The sequence below is a fragment of the Hyperolius riggenbachi genome, chromosome 4 (genome assembly GCF_040937935.1).
Source record: "Hyperolius riggenbachi isolate aHypRig1 chromosome 4, aHypRig1.pri, whole genome shotgun sequence".
Lineage (NCBI taxonomy): Eukaryota > Metazoa > Chordata > Amphibia > Anura > Hyperoliidae > Hyperolius > Hyperolius riggenbachi.
Genome location: NC_090649.1, coordinates 19,606,935 through 19,612,662, shown reverse-complemented (window position 1 = coordinate 19,612,662; position 5,728 = coordinate 19,606,935). Strand labels below are relative to the sequence as shown.

General features: G+C 50.4%; 1 non-coding gene across 1 annotated transcript; it reads right to left on the bottom strand.

Moving 5' to 3' along the window:
• Positions 1-2,974: 2,974 nt before the first annotated feature.
• Positions 2,975-3,160, bottom strand: LOC137505773 (U2 spliceosomal RNA). Its single transcript, XR_011020348.1, has one exon. It is a non-coding gene; the product is annotated as a U2 spliceosomal RNA (small nuclear RNA).
• Between the last annotated feature and the right edge of the window lie 2,568 nt (positions 3,161-5,728).

The following is a 5,728-nucleotide window of genomic DNA, read 5'->3' as shown; positions in this document are numbered from 1 at the left end:
CACATCACCACCACTCAACTCCTCCTTCTTGCCAGTCACCTCCGGACTCTGTCAGCCACCTTCCTCTCCACACTAGGCACCTCTGCACTCGCCGCCTCCCTCTTACCAGCACTCGTGCCTCTCTCAACTGCCTCCTCCATATTTGCATCATTTGCCGGCCTCCCACCACTCGCATCACTCACTTCAGCTTGGCCACGCCCCCCGCCGACTGCGGACAAAGTACCGCTCGGCTCCACTGAGGGCTCTCCACGCTGCTCACAAGTCACAGCGTCACTCTCGCCACTCCCACCAGCATGGCCACGCCCCTTGCCGACTGCGGAAAAAGTACCGCTCGGCCCCACAGAGGACGCACCACACTTCTCACCTGGCACACACACTCTCCACAGCTTTCTCCTCCACAGTCACACTGGATACATTCTCATCCGCACTGCCTTTCACCTCCGCATTCTTACCAGACACCTCCACATTCTCCGCATTTACTCTGGACTCCAAGCCACGCCCCCCGCTCACATCACACGCTCCTCCACCACTCACAGCCAGCTCCTCCGCCTCCCGCACATCACTGCAGCCATCCAATGCACCCGCTCCAGCTCCACTCACTCCAGACACACCCCCGGCAGCCATACTTTCCTCACCACACCCTAAACCATCCCGACTCCCCTCCGCAACATTCTCCCGACATACAGCCCCATCCACAGCATCACTCACCCGCTCTGCAGCAGCATTCTCCCCCATATCCTCAGCCTCCGCAGCAGCAGCATCTACAGTACCGGTAAGTGTAACAGTATCAACATCAGCATTAATGACACATACAGATATATTTCCCTCCCTCCTCCCAGAGTCCGTGCCAGCCCCCCACCCAGCAAACATCCCCCCCTTCACAGCTCCGGCATATGAGAACAAGTTCCTGCCACGGTTCCTCCTGCAATCCTTCACCAAATGTTCTGCAGATCCACAAATATCACAGCACCTCAGTGCCGGGCAATAAGCAGCCACATGTCCGGTCTTTTTGCAAATCCTGCAGCAGGCTTTGTTCAGGCAGTCCACGCGTATATGTCCGTACTCAAAGCACTGTCTGCAGTAACGTGGCTGCCCCCTATAAAACACATTGCACCTCTCCCCAGCCACTGTGAAGGAAGCAGGGGGGTACATAGTTCCTCCATATCCCTCTGGGTCCGGCTTAAGCTGAACTGAAAACTTTAACTTACTTCTGTAGACTCCGTAAGTGTTCAACAGTTTCTTTGGTTCCGAAATAAAGTCACAGAACTTCCTGAGAAAAGCCTTGATGACCTGAGCCTCCAGGTAAGGGTTCATCAGGGTGACAGTTAGATCCTTGTGGCCCGGGTCAAAACGCAAGGCCACATCAAATTTCCTCAGCAACTTATAGGTGCTGTCAAAGGCCTTTGCTTTCCAATTTTCAAAAACTTGCACGCAGAGGTCCTCAGCATGGAATGTGATGTCATAAATCCCCTCTGCGATGCGATCCTGTACAGCAAACAAATCCTCCGTCTGCACTCCAAAGATGTCACGTAAGACATCAAGCATGACTGTCTTCAAGCCAACCTCCTTCACCAGGTCTTTCTTCACCTCCATCCAGAGGGTATTGCGTGGTGGTTTCAAGCCAGCAGCCATCGCCATGACCACAGTCCACCAGTCCGGCCTTCGCCCCTCTGGTGTTCCCGGGGTCCCCAAAAGGAGACCCCTCGCTAAACCCCTCAGCCCAGACCAAGCGAGCGTCCACCCACTTGATCTTAGCCAAAAGGCCGAGAAGCGATAACCCGATTACTCTCCGCAGCCGCGCCCGCCGACACAGCACACTCCCTGGGAATTACAGCAAATTACCTTCTAAATGCAGCAGCGGCGACCAGCACACAACCCAGCACTGCACCGCACAGCCGGCTAACCCCGGCCGGCTACCGGCTGCCAGGGGGGGCCCCTTCCCACTGCCTGTGCAGGCCTGCCGGACCCTGAGATGGGCGCACCTGTGCTAAACGCAGACACACGGGCCAGGCTCAGCTGCCGCCTGATTACATTAGCATGGCCCCGCCCACCGATGGAACAGCCGTCACCCCTCCGCTGCCGTGCCTCCACGTCGAAGAGAAAAATAAAGTAGGCTTCCGGCTCCCTGCATTCCGGCAACACGCTAGGATAAGAGAGAGTGTGGAGGGCAGAGGAAGTCAAGTCTCTAGCCTGGCTGTTTGAAAACACAGTGCGTCTTTCTTCGTTCATCCTCCTTCCTCTTAATCTCTCTGTCTGGACGTGCGCGGTGTGCCACAAGAGGGAGACACAGGCCGGGGAGTGGAGAGCCTAAACAGGAGTTGCCTTCCTAGCCTGCTACACACACTCACAGCCTGGCACTGATGCAGGCACCTGAGCAGGTGCTGAGTCATACAGGAAGTCAACCGATGATGTCACAAGGCCCTGGGCCCAGGCAGCTGCTAGGTAAAGGGGCTGCAGCCAGGGCTCTGCCTGCCAGTCTGCTGGAAGCTCTCCAGGGGAGGGGTGCTGCTGCTTCTCTTGCAGAGGACAAAGTGCAAACGTGAAGGAAAGTGGTCCGTTCATGGTTTTTTGGGCCCGCAGCAACTGCGCAGCGCAAGTACAGTTCAGCCGAAGTAAAATTAAAAATTTTTTTTTTGTGTTTTGGTGTTTTTTTCGACTTCTTTTCTTGTCAGTTCTCAGGTTCTGATAGCCAGGCGAAATACAGAGTCCATGAATACATGACACAGATGCACAAAAAAGGCACACACAACTTGAAACAATGTTTTTATTGTGGATTTCAAATGTATCCTGCACCCAGCACTGTAGCAGCACAGACAGAGAACGCACAGCAGGGGTGGACAACACAACACTTGCTACTGGCAAATTCACTTTGCAGAGGGACACTTAATTTCTCCACTACACTTCCCTACACTAACTTAGTTAGACAGCTGGGTATTTGAGTAGTTTTGATATGTTTTTTGACACCAGTTAGAGAGAGTAGTGCACCGGTCCTGGAGGTACTGCAATACCAGGTCGATGCGCGGAGTGGACAGAGCAAGCTCTTCTTCCATCTCCCTGTTCCAAAAATCCATTTAATATATGGTCCCCAGATAGGGGACGTATCAGAAATGAAACTAAGAACAGATTTTTTTTTCAGCCTTTAAAATCACTTAAAAACCAGCCCTCACGCGGATCTCTCCATCAGGTTGGCGGTGCGATATCGCCCATCCTTCATTGTTCAATCATCATACCGGCTTATGCTTTATTAAATCTGTTCTTTGTGAGCTCCAGTCTTTCTGGTTCCACAGGTCTTTGGCCTTTTCCTCTCCAATACCTCCTTTATCCACCAGATAACAACAATATTTTTATAGCACTTTTCTCCCTGGGGACTTAAAGCACTGAGACCCTGCATTATGCAGTCTCAAAGGGTCGGGAAAAGAGGTGCGTTTTTTAGCCTTTTTTTAAAGCTGTCCAGAGAAGGAGCCTCTCATACTGATTGTGGAAGTGAGTTCCATAGAGTAGGGGCTGCATAGGAAAAGGCCCGGGCACCAAATGTTAAGTGTATCCTGGGAATAACCAGATTAATCTTGTTCGCAGAGCGGAGGGTGCGTGGAGGGGCATAAAGTTCCAATAGATCCGCTATGTATTTGGGTCCCATGTGGTTTAGAGCCTTGAATGTCAGCAGGCAGATCTTAAAATGGATTCTCCATTTTTCTGGCAACCAGTGAAAAGTTTGCAGTACTGGGGTGAGGAGTCTGGATGCAGCATTCTGTACTAGCTGTAAGGGGCGCAGAACCTTTTCTGTAGATCCGATGAACAGGGCGTTGCAGTAGTCTAGGCGGGAGGATACAAATGCGTGAACCAGGGCCGGTAGGTCTTCAGCTGGGATAAGATGTTTGATTTTCGCTGTATTTCTTAGATGGAAGAAGGAAGACTTGATGACAGCCAATACCTGCTGTCTGAGTTTTAGATTTCCATCCAGGATCACCCCAAGGTTTCGGAAAGTCTTTATACTGTACAGTATCTCCTCCAATTGCTAGTTTGAGGTGGTGAGCGTTTTGAACTTTATCCATCAAGTGTGGACCACCAGTTGAGTTTAGCCTCAACCACCTGGTGTTCATCCAATTTTGTAAATCCACTAGACACGCATTTATTGATGCTGATGGGTCTTGGGTGCCAGGCTTGAAGGACAGATACAGTTGTGTGTCATCTGCATAACAATAGTATCCTATGCCATAGTTCTGGATTATTTTGCCCAGAGGGAGCATGTAGACTGCAAAGAGTAATGGTGATAGCACAGAACCCTGTGGAACTCCATAGGCAAGTGGCACTGGATTAGAGTAGTGTGTGCCCAGACATACTTTCTGTGTCCTTCCATATAGGAAGGTCTGAAACCAGCTAAGAACAGTACCCCTTAGGCCACGTTAATTCTTCAGTCGCTGGATTAGTATTTCATGATCCACAGTATCAAATACTGCAGACAAGTCAAGAAGGATCAGAATTGAGCAATCACCCTTGTCCCTTGCAGTAAGTAGATCATTCATTACTCTGACTAATGACGTTTCAGTGTTGTGCCTTTTCCTGAATCCTGACTGAAAAGTATCAAAGATGTTATCTGTAAGTCTGTATTCTAGCTGGTTGGCGACTGCTTACTCGATAACTTTTGATAGGAATGGTAAGTTCGCCACAGGTCTGTAGTTGGTTAAAGAATCAGGATCTAGTGATGGTTTCTTCGAGAGGGGTTTTATGATTGCTTTAAAGAGACACTGAAGAGAAAAAAAATATATGATATAATGAATTGGTTGTGTACTATGAATAATTACTAGAAGATTAGCTGTAAAGAAAATATTCTCATATATTTCAGGTACAGTATATAGTGTTTTTCTAACATTGCATCATTCTATAATATGTGCAGATTACACAACACTCAGCATTCAAAATGATTCTTTCAGAGCAGTCTGTGAACTAATGACCTCTCCTCTGGCAGAGAAAAAGACATCTGTTTACTTACAGTTGAGATAATAAGTCAGATAACAGCCCTCTCCACGACTTTGAAAGTCGTAGAGCATAAAGGGAAGGTTCAGGGAGGGATGTAAAAAAAATAAAAATCAATTTCCACTTACCTGGGGCTTCCTCCAACCCGTGGCAGGCAGGAGGTGCCCTCGCCGCTGCTCCGCAGGCTCCCGGTGGTCTCCGGTGGCCGACCCAACCTGGCCAGGCCGGCTGCCAGGTCGGGCTCTTCTGCGCTCCAAGGCCCGGCACTTCTGCGTCCCACGCGGGCGCGATGACATCATTGGACGTCCGCCGGGCTGTACTGCGCAGGCGCAGAACTACTGCGCCTGCGCAGTACAGCCCGGCGGACGTCCGATGACGTCATCGCGCCCGCGTGGGACGCAGAAGTGCCGGGCCTTGGAGCGCAGAAGAGCCCGACCTAGCAGCCGGCCTGGCCAGGTCGGGTCGGCCCCGGAGACCACCGGGAGCCTGCGGAGCAGCGGCGAGGGCACCTCCTGCCTGCCACGGGCTGGAGGAAGCCCCAGGTAAGTGGAAATAGATTTTTATTTTTTTACATCCCTCCCTGAACCTTCCCTTTAATGGCTTTTTTGCATAGAGATAACAACTGGAGTTTCTTAACTCTTCCTGTACTGGAAACAATTAGACTAATGTATCTGATCTTAATGTTTTATTTCTTAGCTGTACTACACATACAAATCATAATATCATATTTTTTTTTTCGCTTCAGTGTCTCTTT